A 12209-nucleotide genomic window follows, 5' to 3' on the forward strand; every position below is an offset into this window, starting at 1 on the left:
CATAATGTTTAATACCTGCATCTAAAATGAAATGTCCCATCCATCTGGTATCTGGCAAATCATATAAATTACCTTGCTTTGCAATAAGCACACTAGCAACAAGATAATACCTTGCAACTTATAATAGTGTGGGCATTCTCAGACCACCCTCGTAAGCAACACCTGATCAATTTACATACTGACTCCTCATTATTTTTGCCATGTCTGTAGAACACCAACTATAGTATAATAAGATTATTTCCCATGATGTACATTAAGACATTGGATTTTAGGTAGTGTTATTATCAAACTATTAGTCCTTATGCCAAAAGAATTATGGGTAATTTGGTAAACCCTTAGCTAAGCAAGTTTTGGAGTGGACTCCCACAGGGTTCAGTTTTAGGGTTTGTGGAATTGTTGCTAGGTGTGGAAGTGAGTTACTAAGTGAGATAAAACTAAAATTGAATAAGTATTAATGTAGTAATTACTGTAGTAACTATTGTTTATTTTATTTAATTTTTTACAATAATGGGAAACAAATAAAACTGGCCAAATAATAAAAAAAGTCAAAATCAATATTAAGAACCCATAACCAGACTCATTTTGCTGTGTTCACGTACTCTCCCCTTAAAAACACAGTTTTGCATGTGTAGTCATGTGATCCAATCTGTGACATTAACACAACATGGAGAAGAACTCAAACACTGAGTCAACTCACACAGCTTGTACCTATTAAAATGCAAGTAAAAATTGTTTAGTAATTAGAATTAAGATTAAAGTGTTCAATCAGCATATCACCCAGCACTATAAATAACTGTATTATACAATGTGTATCCCACAAATCACAACAGTGATTTATGACAGTATACAATGACAGTATACAACATACCATAAACATATAACCACACATCCAAAAAGTGATTACATAAAGTAAAATATAGCATTATATTTAAATATAGCGCATTGACATTTTAAGTTAGACGTTCTTCATACCGTAGCTCAAAGCAAAGAATGAATACTAATTATAAACACTACACACGCTTTCTTTCCCTCCCTTAATCCCTTCCTGCCACCCATAATCCCTTCCTCTCTCTCTCTCTCTCTCTCTCTCTCTCTCTCTCTCTCTATCTCTCTCTTTCTCTCTACACACACAATGTAAAGGACAACGGCCAGATTTAAATCATTAAAAACGATTCAAAGCTGCAAAAAAGCTATTTTTTACAATATATCTGTGTCTAACATACATATTCACTATAGTGTCAACTAATAATGGCTAATTTATGTCATAAAACTGCATAACTGATTTTGTGCAGCATTTGTATATGTTTGCACAATCTCATGAATGCAGACAAGCATGGCCATCATCAAAAATAGCACATAAGCCTACAACTAAGCAAGACATCAAGAACTGAAGAATCTCACATGTGTATTCTACACAGCTCCAAGGAAGGCGAAAAACAATCATCTTTGCATTATTCATTTTCATAAGTGGAGGCACCCTGCAGCCGTGGAAGTGTTTACCTCTGCTTTTAGTAACAGATTTTAAGATTTAATGGTGGCTGAGGAAACAGTAGTGTGTACTTTTGTGTGCTTTGGTAAGCTTAGTATGTAGCATTCACAGCTTTACCCATAGAATGACAGGCCAAATGTAATGGAACATAGAAGTACTAGTATAAAGTACTAGAGATCCAGACTTAAGTAAAAGTGCAAGTGCTCTATCAAAAAAGTGACTTGAGTAAAAGTTAAAGTGTTCTTAAACTCCATACTTAAGCAGAAGTACTAAAGTATTAGACTTTTTTTTGTAATCAAGTACTTCAAGTAGTTTATACTAAAATGCACTACTCAAGTACTGAAAGTAAACGTACAGTACTGTGTTATGTAGTTAGCAAAGTTGTCACAGCAAAAGGCAGAATGGGAGCAGTAAGGTCTTCTTATAGTATGATAAAATTAATAAGATTGTCTGATTAATTTTATCAGTACTTTTTAACATTCCCGCAATGTATCCAATATATCCAAAAATATAATCACTCTAAAAACAGACTGATCTGGTAGGTTTGTGGGACGTAAACTTTTAAAAGTATTTCATTTATTTATTTGCATTAACCTACAATAAACATACTTTTCCACGCCCACTCTGTGCAATTACACATTCTCACACAATCTCACTAAAACTCCAAATCCACAAAACCTGCAGACTGTCGCTTTAAATGGAAATTGACAACACACTGTGTGGTCTCACTAAGAAACCGTCATATGGTACAAAGTGCATAGAAGACTCCAGCAATAAAGAAGCCACTGATGCACTATAGCGCTGCTTGTCCTTTTCTGTATCTCTCTCTCTCTCTCTCTCTCTCTCTCTCTCTCTCTCTCTCTCTCTTAGATTAAAGGAAAGAAATAAACCTCAATCAAGCAGCTACATCACTGCTGCCACTCAGAACAATACAAAATAAAAGAAGACTAATGCAGGTTATAGAGGCTCTAGAAGCTTTTTAGAAGCTTTTAGTTTACAATTTATTCTGTCATTATCTTCATGATGAACCTATTTTTGTCTAAATGGCACAGCTCATTACTCATCATTTAAACATCAAAATCCATGTTCAAATAGTTATATATTAATTATGCATATCAATATGACAGATGGGTGGATACAAACACAGACTGATAAATGACAATAATCACACATATTGACGGCTTGTTTGCTTAAGGTAGCAGTCCTTAAGATTAGAAATAAAGCAGGATTTCTTTTTCCACAAATGCTTGATGTTGGTAGTTTTAGACAGCAAAGTGTGGTATTATTAAACTTTCTAAACTTATATTTTATGTATTTTTGTATGATTGATTAGCACACTATTAAATCCTTATTAATGACTGTTATTAATATTAATTAACTATTTATTTTTTTGAAAAAAGGTTTTGCTAAATCTAATAAATGCAATAGGCTTGTGAATGTGCAGGATATTATTAAAATAACAAATAAAATAAAATAATTACACTCTAAATGTGTGTGATGTACACTTTATGATATATAGTTATACTCTTAATAGATAGAAACAAACTACTGACAATATCAAAATTCAATTTGTCTCACAACACAAAACCAAAAACAGGCATAAAACAAACAGATCAAACTGGTAAATAAAAATTAACAGTTATTATTTTTTTTTTTCTGCAAAGCTTTTTTTTTTTTCCCCTCAAGATAATTACACTTTCAGATTGAGACATACAAAAAATAATAGTAGCAACTGGGAAACCTTTTACCCTGAGAGAGCATTAAACATTCAGACTTAAAAGACTATTTATCTGTGAGAGTGTTAATACAATTACACAGAACAGAGAAATGAATGATTTCATGAGCCCCATTTCAACATCTGAGCGAGTCTGTGGTTCTCCAGGGTCGTGCAGCGTGGTAAACACTGAAGCGTCTCTTTTATGAAAAGTAAACTCTTAGCAGGCAGGCAGACGAGCAGAGACGCTTGTGCAGAACGGCATGAGAACAGTCATGGACGTGCTGCTGCGCAGATAGAGTGTTTCGTCTGCGTGATTCCTTCTGACAACACCTGTCCAGCCAGTAAGTCCCTCAGCGGGTTCCATTAGCGGACGGGAACCAACAGCTCCGGGCTTAGTAGTCCATCAGGAGCGTATTCCCCGGCGCGGGACAGGATATATAATGTAAATGGAAGGCCATTTTGAGGTTGAAAGCACAGGTGCATTATTTCCTACAGGCATGTTTTGATGGTGCAGCACTTGCAAATAATAACCATAGATCTCATAGCAGAATGCAGCTACGGGCAACTGCATAGTAATGTGTGTGTAGATAAAACAGTATAAAAGCAAGGCTACAGGGAGGGGAGAGAAAAAAAAAAAAAAAACAAGGCAATAATAGGTGTGCATACCAAATTACAATATTTAGCAAAACCTTAATCAGTCTTAAATGGGCAGAGAGTGTCAGAAGGAGATAAAAATGAAAAACAACTAAAAAAGTGCAATAAAATAGTCACACCCAGAAGGAATTAACCAACAGGAATGAAACAAGTGGATTGGTAGCTTTTGTCTTCGTGGAGACAACCAACAAATGCATGTGCTGTCACACTTTACGTCTCCAGAAGGCCTGGATTCACAGTGTGTGGTTTAGTTTTGTACAATGCCAGATCACTTTTGACCTTCACTTTAGCAACCCAATATCACATTAACCATTCCAATGCTGCTGTTGTCTTAAGAGTTTGCTTCAAAGACACAGATATTATGCCATGGCCAACCACATTTCCAGACCTATCCCTGATTGAAAATGTGTGGAATGCTATTGGACACTCTATTAACACGACCAACACCCCTATCACAAAATCTGAAGTAATTGCTTATGAATATTCAAGATGCATGGGATGCAGGACGCCATTAGAAATATCTACAATTTCAAGCCAATATGTCTGGTATGTTAAGTTAATCAGGTGTCACTCTATGCATGTATGTGTAGCTCAATAAATATTGTCCCTTTTTTTGTTTTGTTTTATAATCTATTGTTTCCAATAGCATACAGTAACATGTAGATTTATATTGTAATCAGACCCTGTTTTCTGGAGGCAGCTATTTACGTTGGCTATTGACATTGAGTGCATTTTAAAAGCAAAGTTGTGTTAAATTACAGAATGCTTTAAAATTACAGAATTTTGCCAATTACAAGACAAGAGAGAGAGAGAGAGAGAGAGAGAGAGAGAGAGAGAGAGAGAGAGAGAGCAAGAGCAAGAGACAGAGAGAGGAGGGAGGGATTTCTTTCCCTCTTTTGGAGCCCTAAAGGGGTTTGGAGTCAAATGAGAGACTTTTGGAGCCTTAATCCCACCAAGCAAAATAAAGGATTTAGCACGGAGCAAGGACAGAATCTTAAAACCCTAACTAACACACACACACACACACACACACACACAAAGAAGCCGAAGCAGCAGCAGCAGCACAAGTGAGCGATCGATCAGTGCAGTTGTCACTCATAAATGTGTGTGTATGTCAGTAATAGGCTGTTAAGCTGAGATGGAACAGGGCTGATGCTCAGACTGACTGCTTTAACCACAGGCTCTGCTTCACATGTTGGGCTCTAGAGAAGGAAAGGTCGATCGGATGTGTATTGGTACCAGACAATTTTTTTTAGTCAAAATATCTGGGGAGTAACAGTTCCTTGTGAAACCGCTAGATGGCACTACAGAGCTAATGCAGCGCATTAACAAGCAGAATTTTAACAGTTTATGACTCTAATTTATATATTAGTAGAATGTGTAAGACTATCACCTCTCCTGGAGGAATACCCCTTTTAAGAGTAGATCTTCCAGCCCATATAGTGAGTAGCTATTGGCACAGCAACACAACAGAGCTAACAAACAGTGCAGACCACATATAGCCACCATCAAAAATACAGCAATATCAGTAACGAGGTTAAAGGAATCATGTTCAAAATTATAGATGCATCAGTACTAAATAAGTAGCTCTTTTTTTATTGTGTTTCCAAAATTAATGTAAATGATTAAAATAAATAAATAAATAAAAATCTCAAGAGACAATGTGTGGCACGTTACAAAAGGCCTGCATGACTTTGCATTACCAAGTTGCCAAGCCTGGAAACATTAATGTAGCCCTGCCCTGGATTGGTATCGGCAATGAGAGATCGAGAGGCCAAAACTGGCTGAAATAAGACGGATTTTGCAACATTTCCAAAAGTCTTGCCTCCAACAAAACTGTGATAATGCAGTAACAGATATCTTGCTATTTCATCGAAGGCAGAGAGCTCCCAAGTCTTGGATTATACTAAAGAGCATCCATAGATGCTCAGAACTTATCTGCTGTCTATCATAGACTGACAGTCCAACCACTCAAACATTCAAAACCCACTTTGCTGGACAAGCCTGGCCTTTTGAGGAGATTCTCCTTGTCAAAGTGTCTTCAGCTCTGACTCATACAATTAGACTTACGTAGTAAAGAAAATATATGCAGCATCTGGAAGTGTTTTTTTTTTGTTTTGTTTTGTTTTTTTTACAAAAAGGAATGTTTTCATCAGTAATGAATAAAATGAAGAATCATGTATAGACTAGATAAAAATCCCTTACATTACAAAAAAAAAATGCAACAGCCAATACTGATGGACTAAAATCACAGATGTTCACACTGCACCGCTCATATCAGCTCAGTTTTCTGATTGGTTGATACTAAATATAAAAGGGTGTTAGAGGGTGTAAAACTTGATTTTGTTTAACAGACAGTAGAAAATATATGTGATTTTATAAATGTTTTCAATTTCAAGGTCATTAATGTTCCTTACTATCTGAATTTCAGGAAAAAATAAATAATAATTTCACTTTGCTGATTTTTTCCATTTTTGTCATATTATGAAAAATGTAGGTTGGATTATACAATCAGATTTTTGTTACAAAATGCAAAAATGGAAAAATCTGAAAATCAAGAAAACATTTTTTTTCCCCATTTTTCCCCGAAATTCAGATTGTAAGATTGAATTTCAGATTTGTAAAAAAAAATAAGAATGAAAACCTACTCCATTCTGTAACAAATGGAAAAAAAAAATGTTTTATACCCAATTTTCTATTTTAAAACTCACCAAATAGTCAGATATTTTAACTAATGAACATTACACTAAACTAGATCTTTACATGTTTATGTAAAAGTCCAAAATGAATCTTTCATATTAAAAAGTTGGAATTTAAAAAGAAACATTAATTTTTAGATACTGTTCCATTTTAGCTGAGCATTGTGTTGTAACTTAAATGGGAAGCCAGTGATAGTAATGTCCAAAACAAGAAAAAGCTGAAGGGAGAGCTGTTTTTGTTTTCGAACGTGTCCACTGCCTTCAACACCACAGGAAACCGTGTTAACCTGTGGAAAAGGGGAATCACATGTCACCTCTATAAATATGCCACATTCATCAAAACTAACAAGGTCATAATATCTCTCTAAATTGCGCGAGCAGAAGAAGGCCTGGCAGTATGAGCCATAGTGTTAGTAATAGATGGCCTTGATGGTCTCCTGATGCTCTTTTGAAACCCTGAAGCTCTAAAAGCTCCCCACTATCAGGCAATTGGTGCACCGGAGGTATACAGGATTGCGCTAGGAGGCACAGTGAGCCCCTCAGCACCCACCACCACCACACTGACCCTGATACAGCAGGAACCACTCCACACACATACACTGCCATCGATTCAGCTCAGCAGGGATCTGCTTGACAAGAGTGCTACTGCTCTACTGAGAGGAAGAGAGAGAGGGAGAGAGAGAGAGAGAGAGAGAGAGAGAGACTGATGACCCACTTTCCATCTCCCTTTGCACTTTGTTTTACCACCTTTGCCTATTTTTGGGTTCAATGCAGGAAATATAAAAAACACAAACAACAAAAACACACACAAAAAAATGCTTTCTCAGCTTTCAAATTCACTCATAAGATAACACCCCACAACTTATACAGCTGTGGGCATTCTCAAGGCTTCCCTATGGGGTAACACTTTCTCACAATCACTGAATAATGTCCAAAACACAAAACGTAGTTTCCAAAGTAAGTCAATGTAATAATAAAGTACTACACTGCTGTCTGCTGGGCTGGGTTTAAACACAACACTAAATGATCCACTGTGTAACACCTGTTTTTACATTATACAGTGCTAATTAATAAAAACTGAGACTGTCTTTTTGAAAACGAATTATTATTACAGTACAGTACAGTGTGTATATCTGAATGTGTGTTGCACAGGCTTCAGCCTTCGCTTTCCCGCTGTATAGCACGAGATGTGCCTCAGTGACAGGCCTGGAAAGATGATAATCTGCAGGGTGAACAGGGATGAGAATCGCTGAGGCGCAGATTCCGTTTCTCCGAGCTGTCTCCTCCGAGTCTGCCTGAACGCAAACAGGTGAGGTGAAACCTGGCCGTAACCTGCATTTCAACATAATCCTCAGAAATGAAGAGGGAACAGAGGGAGAGATCACAGATGACAGTCACTGTCACGACAGGACGCGCTGGGCCATTTGGTAGGGGAAGCGTTTACTCGTTTAAGATGATCTGAGACCAGTACGGAAGATAATCCAGGAGAAAATGTTGTATTTAAAAGACGAAACAACATGAAAACTCGGAATTCAGCATTTTAAAAGCGACTCATTTCGAAGAGAACAATTTCCCCCACTGACATACTTAACAAAATAGTCCCGCAAATCCCCCAGTGTATTCCATGCTAAAAGGATTAAATCAAAAAGCCTGATTGGATTTCAGACTTTACGTAAAAGACAATTTCTGAAATAGGATAATTCTGACCCAGCCTCGGCAGCCCTTATGAAATAATGTTGTTATTAAATTGTGGCCGATGCCGCGTGCGCCTGTTATTTGCAGCCTTTTTTATTTGTGATTATAAATTGACTGCTAGTGATGAGTAAGTGGCGCTTAGGGCGTGATGGTCTAACTTAGGGAGCGCATTACAGTTAAACTGAATCATCTGAGAATGAAAACCAAGTGAATTACTTCAGCTCTTATTTCAGTGGGATATTCATTTGCTATATGAAACACTGTGGAGTATACACACATGTACAATACATAAAGACTAGAAAGGATACGGTACTAATCGATGGTATAAAAGAAGCATGCATGATTTAAATGCAGCTTTGCGAATATAAAGAACTGAGTATGTCAATGTCAATGTCAAACGTACTATTCTAATTTAAGTGATGTTCTTGGAAACCTTACATTCACATATACAACTCATTTAGAAAAAGCATTATCTAAAGGACCATTTACTGAAAAAAACATTGGTAAAAAAATAGTTGCTCTATTAATTCATGAAAAAAAGATTTACGCTTTGCATTCACTTTACACTAAGTTTACACAAAGTAACAATACAGAATGTCTCAACTAATTAGTAAGTGAATATAGTTGAGACCTTATTAATCATTAAACACATTTTAACTAATGTCTCAATTCATTATTATTTACAACATTCTAAAGCATTAACATTTAACTGTTGTTTATTAATAATAAGTAGATTACTTAATCGTATAACAATGTTTATTAATGATATATATATATATTTTTTTTTGTTTGTTTGTTTGTTTTTTAAATATATCCAGAGATTGTTATTATAAAGTGATTCTCCATGTAATTATGCAAAGAAACATGTATGTATATATTATATTCTTTATACAATAATCAAATAAGACACATGTTCAGGTACTAATTGAAGCGTTATTTAAACAATAACTCCCACTTTCATTTATGATAGAAGGATATATTTATTTGTTTTTTTACAAGAAGACACATTTAATGGGCTAATATAACAGTTCTGGTATACAGTGGTCAGTACCTACCAAAAGTTCTTTAAGAAAGGAAAACCTGTGAACCTCCTCACAACTTACAGGACTTACAGGCTCTGCTACTAATGACAGTCCTGTTGCCAGATATCACGGAACACCTTCAGGGGGCTTGAAAAGTCCTCCCACAAACCATCCACAAACCAAATTTTGCCAGAAGTCAATAAAATCAACATTTCACGATACTAATATGTACTCCAAATATTTAAAAGCAGAGGGATATAGATGATACAGGACAGTGATTTGTGCTGTATGTGAAATGTTGTTCTGCAGAAATGTAAGGAAGCTTTTTGAGCACCTTCATTTCTAGAACTGAAGGTGTGAAATCATGCATCATGTTCTTTAGAATTTAATCCTAAGAGGATACACATTTCAAACATGAGTACCCTCATTAAATTCAGGTTTAAACTCTGGTGGGTTAAGCTGTTTTGGATCATTTCATGTTCCTTTTATTATAAATCTGTATTCTGAGCTTCCCTGTGGATCGACAGCAAACAGTTCTGCCCTAAATAATACTGGAATTATTACAAGATTAGGCTTTTTCTCAGACCCAGCGGGAGAGATGAAGAGAAACAAACAACTGTTCAACAAACATGAAGAATGAACTGAACGAGTGAATGAAGCTATAAATACAGAACTACTAACCTACAGAGGTGAGTGATAACGTAAACTGATATTATAGAAATCTATGAGAGCTGGTGTGGAGCGCCTGCGTCCTACCTGCGTGGTGAACTGGTATAACAGAGCTGCTAATAACTGAGCTTTCTCAGCTTCTGGCTGTGAGACTGATAGGGCTCACGTCAGCCACACCCGCTATATATGCCACCTTTTGCCACATTATGACACTGTTGCTGTAGCAACGTGGTAAAAAGTGACTAATTTCCTGTCAATTAGGAAGAGTAGAACAGGAAGGAATGTTATACAAAATCTGTTCAAAGTGATTTAAAAGTTTTCAGAACTGAAAATATCCTAGTGATAAAACAACTGACCTAATTAACACACCAAAATAATAAATATAAATGTCATTATTTAATAATATACTAATTTATCATTTAATTTATCATTTAATAATACACTAATTTATAATTTAAAATAAAAACAGAAATCCCATATTTTTTTATTCACAATAGAACATAGAAAACATATATAACACTATATTTTGAAAGTGAGACATGTAAAAGATTAACTCATTCAGAACTTTCAAAGTTCAAAGATCATCAGCATCGAATATTAAACATCTGCCTTCCCTTGTTCACAGCAATTTCTGTAGAGACTTTGCATTTTTTAATATTATGTACTGGATATGATGGGAAATCATTTTTTACTTTTCTTTTTCTTTTTAACTTTTATGTTTCTGTTTCAACTTGAATTTTCTAAAAGTGCTACACAATTTTTAGAAGCATCTAATGTTCCATTGTGAATAAAATGTGGGTCTATGTGATTTACATTCATCTGAATGCACACAATTTTTGGGAATGGATGTCATGATTGGCTATGGTTGCTAAGAAAATTTACACACAAAGAAAAATCCATAAACAAAATGGTCAGCACCCTGGAGAGTGTTCACTTCAAATTCATCTGATGAATGTACAGGTTTCATGTGCACTGTGGGAGCAGTTCTTGTCATCGCTTCATAAAAAACAAGCCCATATCAACCTTTACTTGCTGTTCGCTCTCCAAGGTCCCGAAATCCCAGCACAAGGATAACTGCCCATGTTGGCTGATATTGCTCCTCTTTTAAAGTTTTTAACATTAAAATGCAGAGTGTTCCTTTCTCCAAACATAATTCTTCTCATGTCATTTGCCCAAACGCCTTTAGGCTATCTATGAGAGAAAATTGCAGATGGGCAGCAATGTTCTTGTTGAAATGCAGCATATGAGATATGAAAAAGCTCTATAGTTGCTTACAAGTTATCTTGGGTTGTTTGATGTCTCACAGACTATTACACACATTGTTCTGTGTGTAAACTATGTTTGACTGTGGAAAAATCAAAAAACATAAATTGCAGCATCTTGGAGAGCATTCATTTAATTTTCCCTTGACATGTATGAGTTTCATTCCCACTGTCAGGGCAGTTAGTTCATGCCATTGCCTCAAAACAACCAGCCTATGTCGACCCATACTTGTTGAACGCTCTCTGTGATGCTAAAATTACAGCTCAATTCTCATTAAAGCAGCATAATGTCATTGACAGAAAATGCTAACAGATGATCCTGTGTTCTGAAAGCGGAGTCCATCAACATCTTTCTCCTGCTCTACAGATACCTACCTAGGCGAAAAAGAGTAAAAAGCTTTCATTCGACTCTTCCAAAAACCACACAAAAAGCTTACAAAAGCAAAACTGAAATACTAACATAAATGTTTGAAGAGAAAAGCTGAGATGTTGTTGCTACAAATTTGTTGGTCAGCAGATTGACTCAAGGGGAAGAGCCTAATAAAAATCTGCTGTCGGCGAAGTCGACCGGTGCTGCCATTCCTCTCGTGTCAGTCATTTATCCTCCCGGCTCTGGTCCGGAGAGCCTCGACGCGGCCGAGTCAAAACACATGGCGGAAGATCAGAGCCCGGCTCCTTCTCTCCCTCTTCCTCTGTTCCGTTTTCAAATCACAACTCGCTGTGACTGATGTCTGTCTCCTCAAACAGTGACAGATGCCTCGAGCGGGATTTCGTTTTTCACAGGAAACAAGAAAAAGCAGTAATGTAGCTTCCCTCATGTAAGATCTCTGCTGCTTTTATCTCTCCTACCCAATCTTTCTCTCTCTCTCTCTCTCTCTCTCTCTCTCTTTCTATCTCTCTATCTCTCTCTCTTTCTATCTCTCTATCTCTCTCTCTCAGGCGTGAAACAATTTGATTGCTTTGCTTTAACTCACATTATCAAACATCATGGCGGATGAGTCA

The 12209-nt window shown here is 36.3% G+C and overlaps 1 protein-coding gene across 15 annotated transcripts in view; it reads right to left on the reverse strand.

Annotated features, from left to right (window-relative positions):
• The window catches only part of LOC103040758 (neurexin-2), an 848474-nt gene that overhangs the window by 688264 nt on the left and 148001 nt on the right, over positions 1–12209 (reverse strand). The gene's annotated exons all lie outside the window — the stretch shown is intronic.

This window comes from Astyanax mexicanus, chromosome 25, assembly GCF_023375975.1.
Source record: "Astyanax mexicanus isolate ESR-SI-001 chromosome 25, AstMex3_surface, whole genome shotgun sequence".
NCBI lineage: Eukaryota > Metazoa > Chordata > Actinopteri > Characiformes > Acestrorhamphidae > Astyanax > Astyanax mexicanus.